Source organism: Rhinolophus sinicus, chromosome 16, assembly GCF_057876585.1.
Source record: "Rhinolophus sinicus isolate RSI-liver-muscle chromosome 16, RSI-T2T, whole genome shotgun sequence".
NCBI lineage: Eukaryota > Metazoa > Chordata > Mammalia > Chiroptera > Rhinolophidae > Rhinolophus > Rhinolophus sinicus.
The window spans coordinates 78849146-78875504 of NC_142516.1; positions in this window are offsets into that span (position 1 = coordinate 78849146).

Below are 26359 nucleotides of genomic sequence, written 5' to 3' on the forward strand. Positions count from 1 at the left end.
GCTAGCAAGAAGATGGTGGCTGGCAAGAGTAGATTGCAGTTAGCATGGCAGATTGCAGCTAGCAAGTGAGGTTGGTTGGCAAAAAGAAGTGGACGGCAGGTTGCAGATTGTGTGGCTCCTGCCTCCTGTGTCTCCAACCTAGCCGCCAGCGAGAATATAGTAGTATGACTCCCCCATCTATGGCTCCGTGGGTGTTCCTTTTTGGCCTCACCATATCCTGCATTCTTATGTGGGGAGCAAGAGCTGAGACCCTGCATGACACCCTGCATGACAGTAACATAGGAGAAAATCTAGATGACCTTTGATTTGGCAATGAGTTTTAAGATATAACACCAAAGCATGATCCATGAAGGAAAAAATTGGTAAGGGGAACTTCATTAAAAAACAAGACCAAAAAACCTTTCCAATCTGTGAAAGACATTGTTAAGAGAACATGGAGGAACCTTAAATGCATATTGCTAAGTGAAAGTAGCCAATCTGAGAAAGTTACGTACTGTACGAGTCCAACTCTGGCAAAAATTTAGAGACAGTAAAAAGATCAGTAGTGGTTGTAAAAAAAAAATCAGTGGTTGCAAAGCGTTGGGGGGAAAAGAAGGGATGAATAGGTGGAGCACAGAGGATTTTTAGGGCAATGAAACTATTCTGTGATACTGTAATGATGGATTTGTGACATTATGCATTTGGCAAAACCCAAAGAACTATGCAATACAGAGCTTGAACCCTAATGTAAACTATAGACTCTAGCTAAAAATAATGTATCAATATTGGTTCACTCATAAAAAATGTATCACACCACTGCAGCGGTGTTAACAATAGGGAAAACTGAGGGCAGGGCTGAAGGGAGTTTATGGGAACTCCCTGTACTTGTTTTTCTGTAAACCTAAAACTGCCCTAAAAAATAATGTCCATTAATTTTTAAAAATACACTACAGAAATATCACGGGCTCCACTATTTCTCATGAGCATCTAAAGTTTTGAAAAAATGTATTAATAAAATATGATTGATTAGGCGTAGTAAAATGTCAGAACAAAGCAGGTGGGGGAGCATTAATGGTCATTTGTGTCTCTGGAGTAGGGAGCGTGACTCACTACAGTGGAGAGACCTCTGAGAGGCAAAGCCCTACTATCTGCAATGTATCTGGGCTTTCCCACTGATGACGGGTCCAGTCCAAATGCACTGCTGGAAATGTTGCCTTGAATTCAGTTTTTAGGATCACTGGAAAAACTCATTCTTACAGGTTTGAAGTTGGACTGCATAAAAAGTAAGTAAGATAATTTGGGTGGGGGGTTGCGGTGTGGATCTCATGAAAGTCTCTTCAGGCTTTATTTCCGTCAGCTGCAAACAAGGGTGAGGCTATGGATGGTTTGGAAGTTTCCTCCCAATTCAGATGATATCAATCTTTAATATTTAGGTACAATAGGAAAAATCATTTAAGATATGTTGGGAGATAATGGGTCGTAGACTTGGAGTTGTCGCTCAGGAATGGAATTTTCAATTTTTCAGTTGACCCCTTAAAGGCAGGGCCCACAGATTTGTCTGTGAAAGGTGAGATAACAGGTGCTCCGGGCGTCGTGGGCCATGCCCTCTGGTCAAGTGTTTGACTGCTGCTGTGGGGAAAGCAGCCACAGATCCCTGCCATTTCTCAAGGAGAGAGGATGAACTTGGCATTCACTGGTCAGCGGGAAATGGACGAATTCTGTAATTACTCTTAACAAGGGAGATCCCAGACTTTCTGAAGAGCTTCAGGCTGAAATGAAAATTAGCTCACACCCTTTCTTTGGATATAAATGTAAGTTTATCTGTTGTGGTTTGTTACAATATCACAGGAAGTTGGTGCCTTAGAAAATATTTTTTTGAATCCATGTAGCTAAAATGAAACAGTAATCCATGGTTATTTCCTTCACCTGAATGACCCATAAGGATGATTTCCTACATGGTACAGATGCGATAGGTCATAACTTGACTCCCCTCCCACACTCCTTTTTGCTTTGACTTTGTGTTTTTAGCTTAAAAGTCTCCCTCTGAGGAGAACAATATGATATCAGGGAGATTAAAACTAAAGTGATAAATGCTTGGGATTTGAGACCTGTTATCAGAGGATAAATGGCTCCGTACCACTTGCCCAGGAAACGCTGGACAAGGATACAAATTTCAGTGTCTCTTTCAGTGCTGTCTCCCATGTGTGCCACACAAAGAAAGCTGTCCCTAATATGACACACTTCTTCTTCCATCCCTGCCTCCTCCTAAGGGGTTTGAAGAGATGCTAGAAAAATACAAAAGGGGTGGGGATGGGGGAACTTGGCTCCAAGCCAGAACAGAGAAACTAATACGGAGAGGAAGAAAACCTGACAATAAGCCAAAGTACAACACCCACCATGCTATTTTTAAGCCAAGTGCAGAAATACAGCAATGTATTTAAGTAAAAATAAAAAAATTACAACAATATCAGTAAGTAATCAGAAAATTATGGAAAAGATACTTCCTCTGCTTGGAAGATGGAACCAAGAACCAAGGTGAAAATTCTGATTGTATAAGCGTCTGGGGGCTAATGACCCATAGAGGGTGGTTCTTGGTCCTGTAGTTAATTGCTGTATATGAACATGAGTGTTTCATCCTTTAAATTCTTAAATTCTGTCTTGTAACCACCATATGGTCCCCTGTCATCTTGCATAGTTACCTGTCACTTGAGCAGTGACTTATTTATTATACTCCAAAAAGTATTTGCAGAATGATTGGTACTAGTAAAAATATTCATTAGAGTCCTGTTTCTGAAAGTGATTCCTGAGTATATCAGCGCATCACCTGGTGTCCCTGAAACTTACGAACTCAGAAAATAAAGATTTGTCGTGGAGCAGACCTATTCAACACCGGCTTCACGATGAGACTCTGTGCTTATTAATTTTTCCTAAGTTTGCACACACTGAAGAAAGGCTTAGTGTAATTATGAAAACATAGGCAGTCTCCTCACCTGCAGCAGCCCTGCACACTCGTAACCACTGCAAACATTTGATTCGTGTTCAGCCTGTTACTGTTCACCTCAGCCCCACAAGGAGGGCAGGGGCTCAGTTCCAGTGAAGTTGTCTGTGTGCTTATCATTCCATCATCGCAGCTCTGTCTTGCTTTATCCATTTCTTTCTTGGAGTGCAGGTTTGTGAGTGTCAGGGGTCTTCCTTGCTAAGACCTTCAGCTGGGCTGTGGCTGTCTCCACCACCTTGTGATTTTTAAAGTGAACTCTGGGTCACCTGAAGAAGCAATAAAATCAGACCTCATTTTGACAGCAAGATGCAGAAACAGCTGCCCACAAAAGTGGCTCAAGCAATTCCTGCGCTTCTGTGTTGAGGAGAGGGGCGACCGCAGCTTGTTTCCTCCTGGAGGTCCTTACCTGGGACTGCTTAGTCTCCGACAGGAAATGTAACTGAATTTGGCTATAGCTTCATTCTGTGGTGGATTTATTTGGAAAAGGGCGAGGGAGATAGGAGAACAGAGGAAGGAGAGGAAACCACACCACATGTTGCTTCTTTCTCCAGTTGGGCGTGAAAGAGGGTCTTACCAGGGACACAGCTAATTTAAATTATACTTGTGGGTGGTGCAATGAACTTTGTCCATGGACTAGGATGTGGTCACAGCACTTCTGGAAAAGAGAATAGCCCCTTGAAAACATTAGCTAAAAGTAATATTTAAAACTTGCAGAGACCGTGGTTGGGTCACCTCTACTAATACCGATGACAAGAACAAAAGAAATACAACATAAAGATCACCAGGCAGCCAGTGAAGAGACGGGGGAAACTGAATTCTCAGCCATCACTTCTGAAAAGTGATGCTCAGAGATAGAAACGGAGCAGTGGACTTGGTTTGAAGAAGTTTCTAACCTCAAATAAGTGGGGAGAAGTGGGTGAATAAACCCCAAGGATTCCCCTCTTCCCTCCACCACACATTATTGAGAAAAGGAGGTGAATGGGGGAAAGGTGCAAAGAAAACCTGGGACAGGAGAAATCCCTTGATCTGACTAAAGTGGCAGGATAGGGAGCAGTGACTAGGGCCTCCAAGCTCACACTGTTTCAAGCTAGGAGGAAAGCAGCGAAAAGGCAAAATTATTATACTCACAGACAGCTCCTAATGCTCACGAGTAAGTAGACACATACCAGAAAGGAAGAGAAGGAACAAACAGAACTATCCCTCCTTGGAAGAAGGAGCTATGGGGGAGGAGGAGGAGAGACACTAGGAGGGGTGATATTACAGCACCTTCCCGGGAGGGATGAATCTCGGGAGCCAACGCAGAGGGAGGTGAAGGCTCCCAGGCAGACAAAAGGAGGTGAGCCCCAAACCCAAGGGGTCAGTCCATGGAGATAAGTGTCTGGCATACGGGTTAGCCAAATCACAGAAGAAATAGGAGCCTAAGGAGTCCCAGCCCAGCTGAGCTGCCCCATCCTGAATTGGTCGCACCCCCGGAAGGTGGGAGTACAGAGGGGTGACCATACCCCGTCCTCAATGCCCTCCAGGTGTGGATGTATATAGGCAGCTTTCAGGGCGGTGAGGGGACACTGGAACCCATTTCAGAGGTTGGAGCTACCTCAGGTAAGCAAGATGGCAAAGTGGGGACTTCTCAGACCCTTCTTTTCTCTTAAACCTTAAGGAAATGAAGAACAGCAATGGAAATTCCAGCGAAATAAAAAAAGAACACCTCCAAGGCCAAACCTCTATACACTTGAAGTGGGGCAGCTGAAAGCAGGAGGAATTCAGAAGCCGTGAGTCCATGACAAAGACCAGGCCTCACACGGAGCTCCAGGGGCAGCAAATGGGTCAAAACAAGCCAGTGCTCTTGCACTGTCACCCAGCAAGCCTTGCTGAGTTTCACAGAAGTACCTGTTGAGAAAACCTCAGAGAAAAGAGTTATATTTATGTGAGGTGTTTGACAATTCTAGTCCTGTGATGGCTACTATGAGGAATGGCAGACCTGAAGACTGCGTGGGAGAACATTTTCTTTCTGGTTGCCATGGGAACACAAAGAACAGAGGACAAGCCAACACATGCTGGACTTATGTGCAGTTTCATTACAGCCTTATCTTCCGTGTTTGCAAGAAGATCTCCTAGGTCAGTGGCTTTCAACCTGTTTTGCTCTGGACAAATACATTTTTTGTGACACAATCACGCAAATATGTTTGTATTACTAACAAAATTTTCACTTCAAAGTACATACATACGATGTATTCTGATGTTTTCTCTGTAATTCTACTCTACTCTATTTTTTCAATGCAGCTGTGATGATAACACCCTAAGATGATCCCCCATGATTTCCACCTTCTGGTGTTCACACCTTTGTAAAATCCCCTCACCTTGACTAAGGGCAGAACACTGCCTCATCAATCTCAAAGTCATTTCTGACCAATAGAGTCCGGCAAAGGTGATCGCATGCCACTCTCGTGATTACATTACATTCTGTATGACTGCTGTCTTTCCGACTAGAGTGAGAGCATCTCCTTGAAGAAGTAAATGGTTATATCGAGGAAGCTCATGGGGCAGGGACTGTGAAGCATCTCTGGGATCCTACGGCCAAGAGCCAGCACAGAACAAGACCTTTGGCCATGAAGCCACAAGGAAACCAATTCCACCAACCACCTGAATGAGCCCGGAAGTGGATGCTTTCCCTGTTGGGACCCCAAATGAGACTGGGAGTCTGGTTGACACCTGGACTGCGGCCTATGGCATCTCAAGCAGAGGACCCAGCTAAGCTGTGCTCACATTTCTGACCCACAGAAACTGCAAGATAACAAAGGTGTGTTGTCTTAAGCTGCTGAGTTTGTGGTAATTTGTTATGCAACAATAGAAAATGAATTCAACAGGTCACAACCCACTATGTGTGTTTCATGACCCATTCATGAGTAGCAACCTGCAAGTTGAAAAACACAGACTCACTCAAGTGAAAGCTACAAATACTTTCAGAATCTGCAAGAATGTACCTTATGACAACAACAAATCTTTCAAATATATTTGGTATAGGAAATTGAATGTATGAGGCTAAAAGTAGCATGTATATATTTAACACTACGCTTCCATTTTTTTTTCCTGAACTGAAAGAAGAATCAAATACGCAGATTTTTAAAATATATTATTTCTATGATGTAGAAACTGAGCCAGTTAGCTCAGTTGGTTACAGCATGGTACTAATAACACGAAGTTTGCCTGTTTGATCCCTGCATGGGCCACTGTGTGCTACACCCTCCTTAAAAAAAAAGAAAGAAAAAGAAAGAAAGAAAGAAAGAAAAGAAAACCGTCATGGAGCCATACCCTGGTAACGTAATTAGACTTCAAAAATAAAGAAACAATAATTTGAGAAAACAAATTAACAGTAATTTGGGCATCTACTAAAAAAGACCAACTGTCTTAAAAGGAGTAAAATAATAAGACTTGACTCAGACTTCTCACCCACAATGGCCAAGCCTGACAGATATTTGAGAAAATCTTATTTTCTCTTCTTGCTGAGCACACGGCATTTTCTACATTTCCCAATACCCAGTGCAGATAGGTGGGTCATTGTCTACGTCTGACCGACAATAAGTTAGGGAAGCCTAGGCTTTTAGATAAGCAGCTTTGCCTTCTCCTTACGCTCCCTCTGCTAGCTGGATACCCACAAAAACTAGGCCCTAGGGACTGCTGGATCCACATTATGAAAGAAGCCTAAGTGACTGAATTACCAAATGAAAGAGTGCTTCACTGTCAATCAGAAACATTCCCTTATAGTATTTTGTGAGAAGAAATGAACTTTTATTGTGTGTGGACCATAATATCATTGGGGATCCATTTTTGTAGGTGTGAGCATTAGTGCAACTAGCACATCAGCGTTCAACACTAGAAAAAAGAGAAGCTGTGCTTATGAAGAACTCAGGGAAGAAAGCATGGCCCAAGAAGATTGCAGTTAGCAATTGATCAAGTGTATAAGCAACAAACTTTCTCAAGTTTGCAATAATTCAAGAAACATGGTTCTCCATGAGCCTTTTAAAAGTAACCTACTGGGGAATGAGCTTTAAGACATTAAAATTCTACTATATTGTATTCCTGAAACTAACATAATATTGTATGTCACCTGTACTTGAAAAATCAAAAGATTTAAAAAATTAAATTCTAACAGAGAAAGTGTAGCAAAAAGATTGACTGACCATAAGCCTGAATACATTTAAATGTAAAATTAAAGTTTTACCACAAAATGTCAACATTTAAAAAAAATGACAGTGTAGAAATAACAACAAAAATATCAAAACCTTGAAGGTATAATTGTAGAGAACGTGAAAAGTTGTTTACAATCACTACATCACCATCGTTTAAAGTCAGTGACATAAAGATATTTTCAAATAACTCAAGCAATAATATAGGTATAATTTTATCTATAGGCACAAAAATAAACAATAGAAAAAAACTAGGAATCATAATATAATCAAGTAAAATGGGTGGTAGAAAGAAGAAAGACTAGAGAAGGGAGGTGAGAGAAAATAAGTATATTAATTGCCTCATTGTTCATACAAACAAATCTATATTTTTAAGATATTATCTAAACAATGAATTAAGTAATTATACAAAATAATTGTTATAAGGGTAAATCTATAATTAAGAAAAAGTCACAAACTTTCTAAATTATCAGAAACATTATAAATAAATGCATTTAAGATAAACAAGAGAAAATATAAGCTATATAAGGAAAGATGAATTAAAAAATAAAAAGCAGTACACAAGAAAGTTTTACACAAAATAAGATAACAGAGCTGAGATCAAAGGTGTTTGCCATATCACTAAGTTCTAATGGTACAAACTTATTCATTTAAAAAATCTCAGATGGATGTTAGGAAAATTAGATATCCACATGGAAAACAAGGAAATTGGACCCTTACCTTACACTACATACAAAATGGATCAAAGATTAAAACTAAAATTATTAAACTCTTAGAAGAAAACATAGGAGAAAAACCTCATGACTTTAGTATTGGCAATGGTTTCTTGGTTATGACACTGAAAACACAGGCAACAAAAAAAATAGTAAATTTACTACATTAAAATTAAAAACTGTGCATCAAAGAATATAACCAACAAAGGGAAAAGGCAACCTATGGAATGGGAGAAAAATATTTGCAAATCTTATATCTGATAAGGAGTTAATATCCAGAATATATAGAGAACTCCTGCAATTTAATAACAAAAAGACAATGTGATTAATAATAGACAAAGGACTCCAATAGATAATTTTCCAAAGAAGATATACAAATAACCAATAAGCACATAAAAACATGCTCAGCATCACTAATCATTAAGAAAATGCAGACAAGGAAAATGCTGACTGTCGTGTCCCCCTGAAGCCACACTACTCAGTCTGCCCCCATATGTCTCTGAGGCCCCCTGAGTCATCGTCCCTTCGCTGGAGCCCAAGGACAATATACACAACACAAGAGTCACCTTTGGAGCACACACAGAGGAGAAGAACGAAGTAGTGCAAGTCAAATAAAAAGGGCACATACTACATAAGATAACCCAGCAAGAACTAAGAACTCTAGGGGATCTACCTAATACGTCCAAGCAAACACAGAGAGTCAGCTAGAATGGGGAAACAAAGAAATATGTCCCAAATAAAAGAACAGAAGAAACCTCCAGAAATGGAACCAAATGAAACAGAGGTAACCAAGCTATCAGAGACAGAGTTCAGAACACTGATGATAAGAATGTTTAAGGAGCTTAGAGACGACATCAAGAAGGATGTAGAAATCATAACGAACAACCAGTTAGAACTAAAGAACACAGTTACTGAAATAAAGAACTCACTTGAAGGAATTAACAGCAGGTTAGATGAAGCAGAGGATCGAATCAGCGACTTAGAAGACAAGTTAGCAGAGATCACCCAAACAGAACAACAGAAAGAAAAAAGAATAAAAAACAATGAAGATGGTTTAAGAGAACTATGGGATAACATCAAGTGCAACAACATGCGCATCATAGGAGTACAAGAAGGTGAAGAGAGGAAGCAATGGATTGAGAACATATTTGAAGTAATAATGTCCAAAAACTTCCCTAACCTGATGAAGGAAACCAACAGAGAAGCCCAGGAAGTGCAGAGAGTTCCAACCAGGATAAACCCAAACAGGTCCACACCAAGACACGTTATAGTTAAAATGGCAAAGGTTAAAGACAAAGAGAGAATCCTAAAAGCAGCAAGAGAAAGACAGAGGGTTACATACAAGGGAACTCCCATAAGACTATCAAATGACTTTTCTGCAGAAACATTGAAGGCCAGGAGGGAGTGCACTATCTTTATTATTTAATGTTATTCTCATTATTAAATTATTGTTAATTATTACACAAAAGAAAGAAATAAGATAATTATATGCACAACCACATGTGCCTGATTTTAATGGCATATTTCCCCATTAAGTTATATATATGTATACATATATATGTGTATACATATATGTATATATATATATATGTGTGTGTGGATATATATATGTATTCATACATATACATATATATATACATTCATATAGCTTATTGAGTAGTTTAAATGTTCTGTTCTTATTATACTTAGGACTTTAATCAAGAGTAAATTCTGAAATGATCATATAGTTTTTCTCTTTGATTTTTAATATGATTAATTATGCTGGTAGATTTCCTGATGTTGAGCCATCCTTACATGAATGAGATGATCTTTTACTTGGCCATGGTTTATGATTTATAACACACTGATGAGCTCCAGTCACTAATAACTTCCTAAGACTTTCGTATTTGTAAATGGGATCAGTCTACAGTTCTCTTGATCATGTTTAACACTTTCCTTTGTTCTCTGTATTTCTGATAGATGAGTAGTCAGATCTAGGGATTTCAATGGATTCTGGCTCAATTACTTGGACAGGCATGTTTCAGACATGCTGTGTTCCTCCACCAGAAGGCCCATTATGAGTGGTTATCTCTCTCTTTTGTGCTTTCAGCAACCACTTATGCTCATTGCTTAGATCCATTAATTCATTAGAGATTAGTGATATTCTAGCTGTATCAGTAGTTATCTTCATTAGCTGGAATACTAGCTTCTTGTCTACTTTAATTTATAAAGAAAAGGTGAGATAAAAGCTTACAAGCCTGATTCCCGCCCCCCTTTAGCCTTTTCCAGAGGTGACCAATAGACTTTCTTTATTTCTTTTCCCTTTTTGGGAGGGAGGATGTGTGTTTAGTATTATTTAGTAGTATTATGTATTTAGTATTATTGTGAACCAATGTGTTTAAACATATTTTGTGTGCTTCAATCCATCATGTTATTGATGATCAGGTTTTGATCAGTGAGAGAGTCTTCAAGTTGGCTCCTGAGTCCTATTGATACAACCTCGCTTCTTTGCTATCTGGTGTGACGAGATGTTTCAGGTCATTCCTGCCCCTGACCAGGAATTGGTCTTCTGTTCAAGAAGACTTGGTCCACTGAAGTAGGAAATACTAATATGAACCAGAGTTTGGGAGTTAGGGAAGCTCCTTGGTTTGTGTTGATTATTGTTTCCAGATTTGTCAGTGGACAGAACTAGAATAGTTATTTAGTTGTTTTTGTTTCTTAAGAAACAATTAAGTTTGTGAACTCATCCTAGAAAAAGTGCTACATACCTCATTGCTGAATATCAGTACGCTCACCTTCGAAGTACTCCCCTTGGGATGCTATGCATTGATGTCAGCGCCTAGTCCACCCTTCAAAGCAATTTTGGAACTCTTTTTCTGGAATGGCCATCAGAGCTGTCATCGTATTAACCTTGATGTCCTGAATGTCATCAGAATGTCTTCCTTTCAATACTTCCTTGACCTTTGAGTAAAGAAAGAAGTCATTGGGGGCCAGATCAGGTGAGTAGGGAGAGTGTTCCAATACAGTTATTTGTTTACTGGCTAAAAACTCCCTCATGGACAGTGCCGTGTGAGCTGGTGCATTGTCGTGATGCAAGAGCCATGAATTGTTGGCGAAAAGTTCAGGTCATCTAACTTTTTCATGCAGACTTTTCAGCACTTCCAAATAGTGAACTTGGTTAACTGTTTGTCCAGTTTGTACAAATTCATAATGAATAATCCCTCTGATATCAAAAAAGCTTAGCAGCATCGTTGCAACAAGTTCTCAAACTTAATTATCAGACCTCATGTATCCAATGGAATATTATTCATTCATAAAAAAGAAGGAAATCTTGCCATTTGCAGCAACAGGGATGGACCGAGAGGGTATTATGCTAAGTGAAATAAGTCAGACTGAGAAAGACAAATTCTGTATGATCTCACTTATATGTGGAATCTAAAACAACAACAACAAAACAAAAACCAAATTCGTAGAAACAGAGAAATGGGACGGGTGAAATGGGCAAAGGTAGTCAAAAGGTTCAAACTTCCAGTTATAAAATAACACGTAAGTCGTGGTGATGTAATATACAGCGTGATGACTATAGTTAGTAATAGAGATGCTCCTTGACTTACTATGGGGCTACATCCTGATAAATCCAGCATAAGTTGAGAGTATCATAAGTTGAAAATTCACTTAGTACACCTAACCTACCGAACGTCATAGCTTAGCCTGGCCTACCTTAAACGAGCTCAGAACACTTACATTAGCCTCCAGTTGGGTAAAATAATCTCGATGCTGCTGCCTGGCATCACAAGAAAGTATCGTGCTGCATACTGCTAGCCTGAGAAAAGATTTGAAGTATGGTTTCTACTGAATGAATATTGCTTTTGCACCATAATAGTCCAAAAATAAGTTGAATCATGGCAAGTTGGCAAATGTCTGTACTGTATTTTATAGTATTTCAGAGTTGCTAAGACTGTAGATCTTAAGTTCTCATAAATAATAATAATAACAATAACAATAATATTAAACTAGGAAGGAGTCTTCTCAGGTTAGTCTATGCCGTCAGTGGCCACATTTTTCCAAATAAAATTTAGAACAGGGCAGATACTCAGGCCACTACTGAGAATAAAAAGCTCTCAAAAATTCTGTGATTCCCCAACATTTCTCGGGGTTATAGAAGCCACAGGCAGTATATTTTGCAGAAAGAATGTCTTGGGCACCCCAGGTTGTCTAGTATCCATGTCTGTATATTCCCAGCCCCTATCTCCTTTTTGCCCCCAAATATCCTTTGTCTCCAGGAAAGAAGGGAAAATTAGAATAAACAAGAAAAAACTCATATCTTCATCAGCTTTTTCAGTCATGATGTGGGTAGATTGTTCTGGAATGGAAGTGATTTCATGTTAATGATCGTCACGGAAACCACTGAGAGCCCACATTTTGGCCCTGCAGCTTTAGTGTATGTGAACAGAGTAAACCAAAGGAAACCTAACAAACAAGCAGGAAATCTCAGCAAAGTTCTTCCTCTTATAACAGATTAATAGTTCCACAGAGAGCCCTGGAATTCACTGGAAGTCTTTGCTTTTGCTTCTTATTGTGGCGAAGGGAGTCACTGACCAGCAAGGAACAAAAGAGCAGAAATCACTCAAAGATGGTGTTTTCTCCACAATGAGAAACACACCTCAGTCACATAAGCAAAGACAAGGAGTCAGTCCCAAATTAGTGATACAGAGAACCAAGACCGCAGAGGGAAAAGGTTAGATGTCGGACTGCTAGCCTTCTGGCTGCTTCTCACATCTGGCAGTTTTATTTCTGCAGACTCAGGCACGTACCTGGAGAAGGCAGCTGGCCCTCAGGAGAAGCTTCAGAGGCTCCTTGCACCATCCCTTCTACACAGTCAGACGCAACCCCTTCTTCCCTTTCTTATTTACTTGTTCACTTATTCATTCATTCATTCATTCATTCATTCGTTCGTTCGTTCGTTCATTCATTGGCTGAGAGGGTCACATCCAATAGTGTGTTGTTTCTTCACCTATTATAGAGATTTCCACACATACACAAAAGCAACAAGAAGCATATAACGAATCACTGTGTATCTATTATGACCTTCAAGTATTATCAGCATTGTACTGTCTTGTTTTCTCTGTTCTCCACTCCCATTCCCCGCTGCCACCCAGGGTTTTCCTGGAGCATTTTAAAGCAAATCCCCAAATTTCACTCTTAAATATGTAATATGTCTCTGTAACAGATAAGCACTTAAAAAAAAAGCCTAACCAAAATCCCTTATTATACTTCCCAAAACTAACAGTAATTTTTTGATGTCATCGAATACCCGCTTTATTTTAAAATGTCTCAAAAACTATCTTCTTACAGTCATTTTGCTTAAATAGGCTGCAGTCAATGTCCACACAGTGCATTTGGCTGACAAGTCTCTTAAGCTCTTCCAACATGTGCCATTTCCCTCCTTCTTTCTGTTTTCACACCGTGTCCGGCCTGCTCTTTCCTACAATCTCCATCTTGCTGAATTGCATCCTCACGGTTGTCAAAAGTTCAGAAAAAAAAAACCAGAAGTAAAACCAATGAATTGCTGAAGTAGTCACTGGTAATAAGTTTATTGTGCACACACCAGAAAGAGTTTGCACACTGGGAGCACACAAACCAAAACTTGGGATGATGTTCAGAGGTGTATTATTATGAAGCAGTTCATATTGTGTGGAGAGAGCGACTGTTTATTCCTGAGTGACTGGTCTCAATATTAGGATTTTCTTAAATGAAAAGGAATTGGTTAGTTGTTACCTCATTCAATTGGGGGGACCATTTTTTTTGTTATGTTATTAAACTATAGTTCATATATAGTATCATATTAGCTTCAGGTGTTCAACATAGTTAGTCAATGTTTATATACCTAATGAACTGGTCACCATGATAAGTTTAGTAACTATTTGACACTGTACAAGGTTATTATGATACTATTGACTATATTCCCTATGCTGTAGATTACATCCTTGTGACTTATTTTATAACTGGAAATTTGTTCCTCTTATTCCCCTTCATCTTTTCCCCTTTCCTCCCTTTCCCCCTCTGGCAACCATCAATTTATTCTCTATGTCTATGACTCTGTTTCTGTTTTGTTTTATGAAATAAGTCAAATGGAGAAGGACAAATACCACATGATTTCACTTATATGTGGAACCAAAAATAAAACAAAATAAATGAACACAAAGCAAAACATAAACAGACGCACAGACACAGAGAACAAACTGAGGGAACAAGTTAAGTTTCGCTTATGATTTTCAGAGGCATAAGCAATAAGTGACCCAGGTCAAGTTATCCTCACTTGTCTTGCAAAATAAGCTACAGTAAGCTTCACTTGTATGACTAAACTGGTTTTGTCTGCTCAGGGAATTTTCAAGTTTGATCTCCCTTTTTTTGATTTTGACACAGTGTAACTAGCATATTCCTTTGCTCCATGAGTTCCTGTAAGCTGGCATTTGGAAGTGTTTAGAATGATTTGAACTTTTTAGCAGAAACATTCCATAATTGGTCCTGGTATTTCCTCTTGCACCCTTAATGTGATTGAGCAGTAGTACCGTAGCTTGAAGTGTTGTCAACCTGCTCCGCCATCAACTTCATGGTTTTAACATTCATTTATTGCCCAGATCTGTTTTTCCATTAGTGGTTGCAAAATGATGGTTGTCCTATTTTGACTTTTTATTCTGCCTTTATTAGCCAGAATTCTTTTCTAATTATTTGGTTGACCTAAAATACAGTTTGTAGAGGAAAGGCAGAATACACCAGCTTTCTCTTTACAAATTTTTAAAATAATTGGGAACCTATAAGGAAACCAACAAGACTTTTTTCTTCTTTATTGTTATTATAGACATGTAGAACTTTATGCATCTGCTTTATTTCAATACATTTCATTCATTTATTCTCAGGTGTGCATCGGTTGTCCTGTCTTCACCTGTGAAAGCTCCTCCAGGTTGGCTCTCGGACACAGCTCCTTGGTCTTTGGCAATGTCCCTATTTTGGGCCACAGTACATTGTCTAAGAATCATCTTGTGCTGTACCTGCCACAGAACAGCGGTTCCTCCAGCACCCCTGGCTCCTGATAGTGAAAAATTGCATTTGGAGACCATAGTCTGGGGGACTGGGTGTGCTCACTGTGACTCTCTTGTCTTTGATTCTAGGCTTGTGTGTGTGTGTGTGTGTGTGTGTGTGTGTAAGATCACATTATGAGCTAATACCTTTTCAAATCAAATGTTAAGTTTTTAGGGTTTTTACTTAAGTCTGATTATAAAGATGTATTCCTTTTTTTACATTGAACATTTCGGTTCCTAAGGAATTTTACGTATTAATAATTATTTATTTGATCTTTCTGTCTCTGTTTCTCGTACATATACAGGTATGTGTGTGTGTGTGTGTGTGTGTGTGTGTGTGTGTGTGTGTGTGTGTGTACATACATTTTACATCCTATTGTTTTTCTATGTATATGTCGCTATGCAGATGGTTCATAGAACAATATCAGTAGTACTATTAAAAGTAAAAATATGTGGGCTGGCCCGGTGGCTCAGGCGGTTAGAGCTCTGTGCTCCTAACTCTGAATGCTGCCGGTTCGATTCCCACATGGGCCAGTGGGCTCTCAACCACAAGGTTGCCAGTTCAATTCCTTGCCTCCCGCAAGGGATGGTGGGCAGCGCACCCTGCAACTAAGATTGAACACGGCACCTTGAGCTGAGCTGCCGCTAAGCTCCTAGATGGCTCAGTTGGTTGGAGTGTGTCCTCTCAACCACAAGGTTGCCGGTTTGACTCCTGCAAGGGATGGTGGGCTGCGCCCCCTGCAACTAGCAACGGCAACTGGACCTGGAGCTGAGCTGCGCCCTCCACAACTAAGATTGAAAGGACAACAACTTGACTTGGACAAAAGTCCTGAAAGTACACACTGTTCCCCAATAAAGTCCTGTTCCCCTTCCCCAATAAAAAAAAAAAAAAAAATCTAAAAAAAAAAAAAATATATATATATATATATATATATATATATATCTATATATATATATAGATATATAGATATATAGATATATATGATGAAAGAAAAGTTTGTTCACTGAATGACAAGAAGCCATAGTGATGACAACTGATCTGAAGTGCATGAAGAGTTATCAGGAGGAGTTTCAATGACAATGACAACAAAATCAAGAGGAATTAATTTAAAGAGAGTGTAGGTTGTGTACTTAACTGACTATGAGATTGCTCTGAAACCCAGGCTCTGAAACCATGTTCTCAGAGGACTCTTGTCAGTAGGATGTTTAACAACAGGCAGTTTTTGGTGTCCAGGGTTTTAGGTAAAACGTGATGGAAAGAGCTTTGCATCTGCTTTACGCTTCTAGGAGGTTTTACATATGCGTAGAATATGTTTGAGTTGGCTGTCTTGATTTTTATGATAACTGCTTCTTGTAGGTCCATAACTCCTTGTTTTTGACTTGGGGTGGCATGAAAGAAGTGAAAGTGAAAAGATGAATGTAATTTTTCTAATTTCCCTCACTTTTCTCTAAGCTGCTTCACTTCTTTCAAACTCAACCTGAGTTATCTGAGAGAGTATCATCCTAACAAGCATGGTAAAATGTCAAGTCATTTAGACCCTGACTTCTTAAAAACATTCCATGAAATGCTCTGTTTATTTCTCTTCCTGCCAGGTGATATTTCACCTTGTCATGATGCTGTTCCCAATGTGCCCAAGGTCCCATGTCCAGGAAAAAACATTCATGCTGGCATACCCAGTTATATTTAGAATGAATAACCCTTGACTTGTTTAGTCATTAAGTTGCTAATAATATATTCTAATAAGTCTGATACTTAATAAATGGAATGATTATCACTGAACCATAAGCATTGCCAACTACTCTTACAAAATATTACTTCACTATTTTAAAAAGCTGTTTTGGAGTATTGGCTATGGCATTAATTCCAGAACTTTCCTCTGGATGAAGATGCAATCACCTACTGCAGCTCACCTGGCGTGGCCCCAGCTGTCAGTGGGCAGATCTGTGTTGCTTGTTTCAGGCAAACAAGGAGAAGACCAAGCAGGAATGACTTTTCAGATTTACTAACATGCCCTGCCTGAGACCTAAAACAGATACACCCTTCTCTCATTTAATCCCCACAGCATCACAGCCCGGGGGTAGGATTCTATCCTAATGTGGGGAATTAAAAAACATTAAATAATTTGCTCACCATCACAGCTAATAAGTGACAAGCAAGTTCTAATCCTGCTTTTCTCCTGTCCGTGTATGTCCCCACACCCCAGCCACCTTGCCCTGAGTCAGGCAGGAGACGCCTGACCTGAGGTGGACCTCAAAGTAAGAGGAGCCAGTTAAAGAGTGGATTCATGGGAGCAGGAAGTGCGTGACAGGCATTTCTGTACCCCGATTGCCAACACAGCACCTCACCCAGAGTCAGACTCAAACATGTTTATTGAATTGAAGCAGTTGATGGAAATCAGATTCTCAATCTTTTTAAAGTTTTTAATATTTCTGAAATTGTGAAAAGCTTAAATTGAAAATCTGAAAAAGTTAGCAATTTACTCAAACCATTTAGATATTTATTTGGAAACTGTATGTTCAGTGTCTGTACTTGTCATCTTCCATGATGAACACTCCCTGTTCACCTTCAAAACTTAATAATCTGCCAAAGCTTTTTTTGCTGGGAAGTTAGCATGTTTGGGAGAGTAGCACATTTTTTTTGTTTTTTAATTTAGTCATGTATAAATGTTTTTTAAATGGGATACACATTTTTTAAAAAAAGATATCCTTAGCAAACCTGGGGCTAAAATATATGGGTTCACTTCTCCCCCCATTTTTTCTATACTTTTAAATAATTCCCCTTTGGAATTTGAAGCAAGAGAAGAGGTAGAGCCCCACGTCACATAGGAGCAGCAGTTGAGACTAGGAGAGTCGTGTATTCAGGGCCCCAAACAGACTCATGGCTGGCCTAGTGGAAAGGAGTTGGAATCCCTCTGCACCAGGGTCCTGGATGGAAATCAGGATCATGCGTGTGAGCCCAGAGCCAGGTCATTAACCCATGGTGTGGTTGGGAGCCATGCACCTGTTGGTCAGTGTGAAATCATGTCACAGGGGGACAACCACAACTCAGGGCACCTGAGAAGTAAAATTCCCATAGAAGACAAGTTCACACACACTAATTACAAAACACATGAGAAAGTCTGGTGTTATGAAAAATAGTCAGAAGACCCAGATCTGCTGCATACAGCCCACAGGTAGTGCACCACACAATTACGGTGTGTCAGTCACACTGACCATCATCAAGGTGCAAAACCTTAGGATGGGAATTCCAGAGCAACCCAAGATAGTCAATCCTCACATTGGTAAAGGAGGGAATGGCATCCATAGAATAAGAACATTCAAAATAAAAACATACCATTATGGCAAAAGGATAGGTGAGTATGAAAAAAATCAGATATCTTGATAAGTAAAAGTCTCAGAATATAGAAATTAGAAAAAAATAATATAGATAAGAGATATGATATATATTCAAAGAAATGTCTGAAGGAAATAATAAAGTATTAGTCAAAGTTCTCCAGAGAAATATGAAGCAGTAGGTGATAGATAGAATATATATGATTGATTATGAGGAGTTGGCTCATGTGACTATGGAGGCTAAAAAGTCCCATGATTGGTACTCTGCAAGCTGGAGACCTAGGAAACGCGGTGATGTAACTTAGAGTCAGAAGGCCTAAAATCCAGGAAAACTGGTGGTACAAATTCCAGTGAGGGCAAAGGAAGATGAAGGCCCCAGCTCAAGCTGCAAGGAAGGCAAAAGGGCAATTTCCTTCTTCCTTTGCCTTTTGTTCTATTCAAGACCTCAACAGATTGGATGATACCCACCCTCATTGGGGAGGGAATATCTTTTACTGATTCAAATGCTCATCTCACCTGGCAACACTCTCACAGACATACCCAGAAATAATACTTAATCTGGGTGTCCCATGGTCAGTCAAGTTAATAAAATTAACCATTATAAAACTAAATGCTGGAGAGGTGATAATTGAAGAGATGAAAGCTGAGATTTTCCAAAATTGAAGGATGTGAGTCCTTCGATCAAAAAAGTCTACCTGATGTTAAATAATAATGATAACCAGACCCATCATAATAAAGCTCCAGAACTTTAAAGACAAAGAAAAATCTTGAAATATACCCAAGTGGGAGAGGGAATTCATTACAAGTAAAAAGAAAGCAGACCATTTGTCACCTGGGAAAGAGGGTAAGGAAAAATGCAAACTAATCAACAGCAACAGATAGAATGCAAAATGGTACAGCAACTCTGGAAAACAGTTTGGCAGTTTCTTATCAAGGTCAGCTTACAGTTACCATAAATCCCAGTCCGTGGTCATTACCCAAGAAAAGAGAAAATGTAAGTTCACACAAAAACTTTTACACAAATGAACATTAGAGCTTTATGCCCTTCCACAGGTGAACAGATAAACTGTTATATATCCATACGATGGAATACTACTTGGCAATAAATAAAAAAGAACTATCCATACAAGTAGCACCATCAGTGAATCTCTCAGGTGTTTTACCAAGTGAAAGAAGAAAATCTCAAAAGGTTACACACTGTATGATGCCTTTTATGTGACATTCTGGAAAAAGCAAACTCACAAGGACTAGAGAAGCCAGCAGTGGTTGCCAGAGGCAGGGAGTAGTGACAGCAAAGGATCAACACACTGAAATTTTTTATACAATGGATCCAGCTGTTCTACATCCTGATTGTGGTGACACACAAATCTGTAACAGAACCACAGATCTCCCTGAAACATCAATAGGTAAATTTAAAATTTAATTACTTAAAAAAATTGATGTTTCTTGACTGTGTGTGGCAATGAAAGGACAATATCGAATGATGTGACTTAAAATCAGTAATTGATCGTCTCTTCCTTAATGACCTGGAAGTCACAGACCAACTAATAGCTAATCAATCCCAAAGCACTGGCCTGGGCAAGAGAGGGAGGTTTTCCAAAAATTGTGTTTTATTGAATATTTACCACATTAAGTACATGTGTAAATAGAAATATTTCTCATGTCTTCTAAAGTTCTCAAGTAGATGTGGCAATTCGAGATGGCATTTTTTATTAAAAGTTACTATTATAAGATAAGAAGGAAGTGATACCATTCCCAGCAACTTTCTCAAAGGGGTATTATTGAGGAAGATTTGATTTAATGATATGGAAATGTATTTAGTCATATTAAAAGCAATGGAAATATCTTTAAACACGAACACCAGAATTTGAAAAACATACTCTGTGCCTGAAATTACATTTAAGGAAAGACATAATTTGCATAATATTTCAGGAAAAGCTGTGTAAGTACAGTTCATGGCATTACTGCTACAGATTAAATTTGGAAAGAGTTAACAAAATTTTGTTAAACTCAGACGCTTACAAGCTGATGTTTTTTATTTGTCTGTTTTTCACCAGTGAAGGCCTAGCTGAGACAGTTATCACTCAGCCCCCTCCATCAGCAGGTTGTGGCCCAGTGCTTTGTAAAGTGGGTTGGAGCTGCGTTTCTTCCTGGCTTCACGCCCTGGGATAGATGCAGCCAGTTTGGAGCCAAAGCTCCCGGCGCAGTAACTGAGTAATCACTCAAGGGGTCTGGGAGGAGAAAGCTACTTTAGAAGGAATTATCTGCAGTAAACCAATTGATTCATTCAACGAATAGTATTGCCAGGGTGGGTGGGGTGAGGATGGGTGATTTGTACCAAGAAAACAAGGGGGTAAATAATTGGGGCTCAGTAGGTGTCTATTCCATTCTAGTAAACATGCCCCTCAGGAGAAACAGAAGTCAGTTTCCTCAGTTTAGAGGTCAGAAGCTCAGGTCTGGAGAGTTGAACCGATTTACAAGTCCAACAGCTGGTAGGAAGCAGAGCAGAGAGCAGCTGGGCTCTAGACCCTGGGCTGACCATGCTGACCTGAGAGCAGGCGACAGCTTGCACAAGACTGGAGGCCACATAGGTGGCATGTCTGGAAGGCTAGCTCAGTGGTCGCCCTCTGTACCCCTCGTGGCTCACACTGGGTTCTTCCCAGAGGTGAAATCAAGGTGGACTTTTTCCCATTTACACACAAGCTGCAGGTACTGAAGCACGCAGGCTTCCCTGTGGGAGCAGCCTGTGCAAGCACAGGAAAACTGCCAGCTGAATTGGGAGGAAGGGACAAATTGGGAACATGGCAGACACTCCACGGAAGGCTGGAGAACCAGGATTGGAAACCTCATGGGAACCAAGGTACCAAAACGACTCCCTATTGGAACGGAGGGACCCCAACCCCTCTTCCTATATTTGTACTAGTCCACAGGAGACAGAATCCCGGGGGAAGGTTAGACAGACCACCATCATGGCACATGCCCACCACTGACTGTTCTGCTAGAAGAGCCCATTGGCTCCTGAAGTGGAAAAGCAGAGCATTTTGATTTATAGTCCTGCCAAGACTTATCCAGAGGAGCAAAGGAATTCCCCAGATGGAACCAGGATGCTGATAAGGAAGGAGACAGTTACCATGCAGGAGAAACAAAGCCCTGTCCACTTCCCTACAGCATGGCAGTCAGTGGAGCTGTCATTTTCTTGGGGACATCTGTTGTTGGACACCACCAACCACAGGCCTACAGCCCTCAAGCCATCCGTTAGGAGATGCCTACACCACCATCCGAAGACGCTCTACCCTCAAGTCCTCCCTGAGGGGTCATCTACAGCAGCATCTGAGGGCTCACCACCCTCAAGCCCTTCTTGTTTGCTTCGCTGGCTGGGTACAGAGAGGGGAAGGTGAGTTGAGCGCTCAGGTTCATCCGGGCCTCAGAGCTAGAGAGGGTCTTAGAGATTTCTAGTCCAAGCATTGCTTGGGTCGCCTTCCAGGGAGGGAATGGCCAGACTGTGGGCACCCCAGAGGTGATAGGAGAGTGGGACCCATGAGGAATGAAACACTCTGACGCAGCATTGAAAGGACCACTTGGACAGCAGCCTAGGGACAAGACTGTGGGGACCACAGTGGGGAAGCTCCTGGTGTTAGGGGACAGCTGGGATGGCTGAGATTGGGGTGGGAGCAGACGTGGGAGGGGCACTCCGCATCTGAAGACACCCAGAAGGAGAGGCAGTGGGACTTAGGACCAGAGGAGACTCAGTGAAAAGGATGTCCACTCAAGTGTCTGGGGACTTAGGGAGCCTTGAGAGCCGTTTACAAAGCCCGGTGTCTTTTCAACTGTTTTCAATAGAAATTTTTAAAACAAAATTCGTTATCCTGTAGTACTAACAGAACTTCAACATTGTTTGTTTTCTCCTTATATTTACATTTAGTGTTCCTCCCTTCTTTGCAGGTTTTCTTGATGAAGACCTAAATTATGCAGCCAAGGAAAATTGTGCCCGCTTAGAATTTAAACCAGAAATTTTTCAAGTTTAGTAAACAAATAAATGTGCAAAGTATTAGAAGGGAAAGACCAGAGCTGAGGAAGAATAAGAAAAAAAATCAGAGGGAGGAATACATTTTATTAAGGAAAAGTGGGGACTTCTATGAATTTTGATACTAAAATATTAATAATTAAAGAAAAAACTAGATTATTATTATTTTTACATAGACTTTAATTTTCAGACTTTCAGGTTTAGATTCACAGCAAAATTGAGCAGAAAGTACAGAAATTTCCCATATACCTCCTGTTCCACCCTGCGACATGCAGTCTTCTCCTCTATCACCATCCCCACTAGGGCAGTGCATTTGTTACAACTGATGAAACCTATATTGACATGTCATCGTCACCCAGAGTCCAAAGTTTACATACCGTTCACTCTTGGTGTTGTACGTTCTGTGAGTTTGGACAAATGCACATGTCATCATAGTAAAATACAGAGCATATGCACTGCCCTAAAAAACCCTCTGTGCTCTGCCTATTCATTCTTCCTTCTCCCCGACCCCTGGAAACCACTGATTTTTTACTATCTCCATAGTTTTGCCTTTTCCAGGTGCCAAGTTGAAATCACATACAGTAGTACCTCAGTTTTCGAACATCTCCATTGATGAACAATTCGGTTTACGAATGCTGTGAACGCGAAAGTAAATGCTTTGGTTTTAGAACACGCCTCAGAAGTTGAACATGTCACGTGACTTCCGCTGAGTGCAAGATCCTGAGGCCTACCTATCGGCTGTTTTCTAATGTTTCAGAACTCAAACGGTCTTCTGGAATGGATTACGTTTGAAAACTGAGGTACCACTGTAGCATGGAGCCTTATAGATTGGCTTCTTTCTCTTGGTAATATGCATTTAAGTTTCCTCCATGTCTTTTCATGTCTTCATAGCTCACTTCTTCTTAGCACTAAATGTTTCATTGTCTGGATGGACCACAGTTTATTTCTCCATTCACTTTACTGAAGGATGTCTTGGTTGCTTCCAAATTTTGGCAATTATGATCAAAGCTGCAATAAACATCCATGTGCAAGTTTCAACTCCTTTGAGGAAATACTAAGGAGCATGATAGCTGGGTCATAGGGTGAGAATATGTTTAGCTTTGTAAGAAACTGCCCAACTGCCTCCCAAAGTGGCTGTGCCATTTTGCCTTCCCACCAGCAAGTTCCTGTTGCTCCGTGTCCTCATTAGCACTGGGTAGTGTCAGTGTTCTGGATTTTGGCCATTCTAATAGGTGTGAAGAGCTAGATTATTTTTAGCAATAGGATCACAGCAGCCCAAGTGTGGGCATGATAGTAATTGTTTTAATCTCTAACACACTTTTATGATTAAATGTCTAACACAGTTTTATGATTAGTTTAGTGGAATCACTTGTCATTCTGAAACCACCACTGACTCATGTAAATTTGAGAGATAAAACATTTCTTTACTATAAAACAACTAGCACTCTTTTATTACATGGAAATGAAGCATTACAGCACAAGATATTTTTTAAGAAACTCAGAGTAAAAAAAAAAAAAAAAAGAAACTCAGAGTAAGTACAATTTTAAGTTTCTTCTTAGTATCACCTTTTCTTTAAAGCATGTATCACCATACCCCATAAAGCAATAGAAAAAAAAAAAAACATGATTGATTGATTGCAGGTATTTTTACACTTTATTTATTTATTTTGACATTCAATGTTATTTTATATTAATTTCAGGTGTACAGCATAGTGTTTAGAGATTTATATAACTTAAGAAGTGATCCCCCTGACTACTCTAGTACCAACCTGGCACTATGCATAGTTATTACCATATTATTGACTATATTATTAACTATATGCTTTACTTTACATCCCCATGACTATTTTGTAACTATTAATTTGTATTTCTTAATCCCTTCCAATTTTTCACTAACCCAAACCCCCTTCCCATCTGGCAACTATCAAAATGTTCTCTGTATCTATGAGTTTGTTTCTGTTTTATTTGTTTATTTGTTCTTTAGTTTCCACATATAAGCAAAGTCACATTGCATCTGTCTTTCTCTGCCTGACATACCCCATTTAGCACGATATCCTCCAGGTCCACCCATGCCACCACAAATGGCAAGAATCTATTCCCTTCCCTGGCTGAACAATATTCCATTGTATATATGTATCACCTCCTCTTTACCCATTCACCCATCAGTGGACACCCAGGCTGACTCCACATCTTGACCCTTGTAAACAATCCTGCAATGAACATATGGATGGACACATCCCCTTGAAGCTTTGGCTTTCTTCAGATAAATACCCAGAAGTGGGATTACTGGGTCCTTCTTCATCTCTTGTTATAGTCTTTGTTTCCAAATCTATTTTGTCTGGTATAAGTATTGCTACCTCACCTTTCTGTTTGTTTGTTTGTTTCTATTTTCATGAAATATCTTTTTCCATCCCTTTACTTTCAGTCTGTGTGTGCCTATCAATCGGAAGTGAGTCTCCTATAGCCAGCACATGTAAGGGTCTTGTTTTCTTATCCATTCAACAACTCTACCTTCTGATTGGAGTATTTATTCCATTTATAGGTAAAGTAATTGTTGATAGATATGTAGTTATTGCCATTTTATTATTCATATTTTTTATTATCATTATTATTTTTTATCTTAAAGAAGTCCCTCTAAGATTCATTATAATTCTGGTTTGGCGGTGATGAACTCCTTTAGCTTTTTCTTGTGTGGGAAGCTCTATCTGTCTTTCGATTCTAAATGATAGCTTTGCTGGGTAGAGTAATTTTGGTTGTAGGTTCCTGCTTTTCATCACGTTGAATATTTCGTGCCAATCCCTTTTGGCCTGCAAAGGTTTTGTTGAGAAATCAGCTGACAGTCTTATGGGAGCTCCCTTATAGATAACTAAGTGCTTTTATCTTGCTGCTTTTAAGATACTCTGTTTGTCTTTAACCTTTGGCATTTTAATTATGATGTGCCTTGGTGTGAGTCTGTTTGGGTTCATCTTGTTTGGGCCTCTCCATGCTTCCTGAGCTTGTATGTCTATTTCCTTCAGCAGGTTAAGGAAGTTTTCCATCATTATTTCTTCAAATAGGTTTTCAATTGCTTGCTCTCTCTCTTCTCCTCCTGGTATCTCTATGAGATGAATGCTGTTACACTTGATGTCCCAGAGACCCCTTAAACTAGCCTTATTTTTTTTTGGATTTTTTTTTTTTTTTAAGACTTTAGTGGGGAAGGGGAACAGGACTTTATTGGAGAACAGTGTATACTTCCAGGACTTTTTCCAAGTCAAGTTGTTGTCCTTTCAATCTTAGTTGTGGAGGCGCAGCTCAGCTCCAGGACCAGTTGCCATTGTTAGTTGCAGGGGGCACAGCCCACCATCCCTTGCAGGAGTTGAACTGGCAACCTTTGTGGTTGAGAGTATGAGCTCCAACCAACTGAGTAATTCGGGAGCTCAGCATCAGGTCAGCTCAAGGTGCTGTGTTCAATCTTAGTTGCAGGGGGCACAGCCCACCATCCCTTGCGGGAGTCGAGGAATCAAACTGGCAACCTTATGATTGAGAGCCCACTGTCCCACGTGGGAATCGAACCAGCAGCCTTCGGAGTTAGGAGCACAGAGCTCCAACCACCTGAGCCTCCGGGCCGGCCCTGGATTCTTTTTTCTTTTTGCTATTTTGTTTGGGTGTTTTCTGCTACCTTATCTTCTAAATCACTGATTCAACCCTCTGTTTCATCTAATCTACTGTTGATTTCCTCTAATATATTCTTCATTTTAGTTACCGTATTTTTTATTTCTGACTCGTTCTTTTTTTTATGTTTTCTCTCTCCATTTTATGTTTCCTATCTCTTTGTAGAAGTTCTCCCTGAGATCACTGAGTATCCAAAACACTTATAATTGGTGTTTTGAATTCTACGTCTGGTAGATTGCTTGTCTCCATTTTGTTTATGTTCGTTTTCTGAAGCTTTGTTCTGTTATTTCATTTGAGACATGTTTGTTTTTCTCCCCATTTGGCTGCCTCCCTGTGCTTGTTTCTGTGGATTAGGTAGGGCTATTATGCCTCCTTGTCTTAGAGTGGCCTTATGTAGTTGGTGTCCTATGTGACAT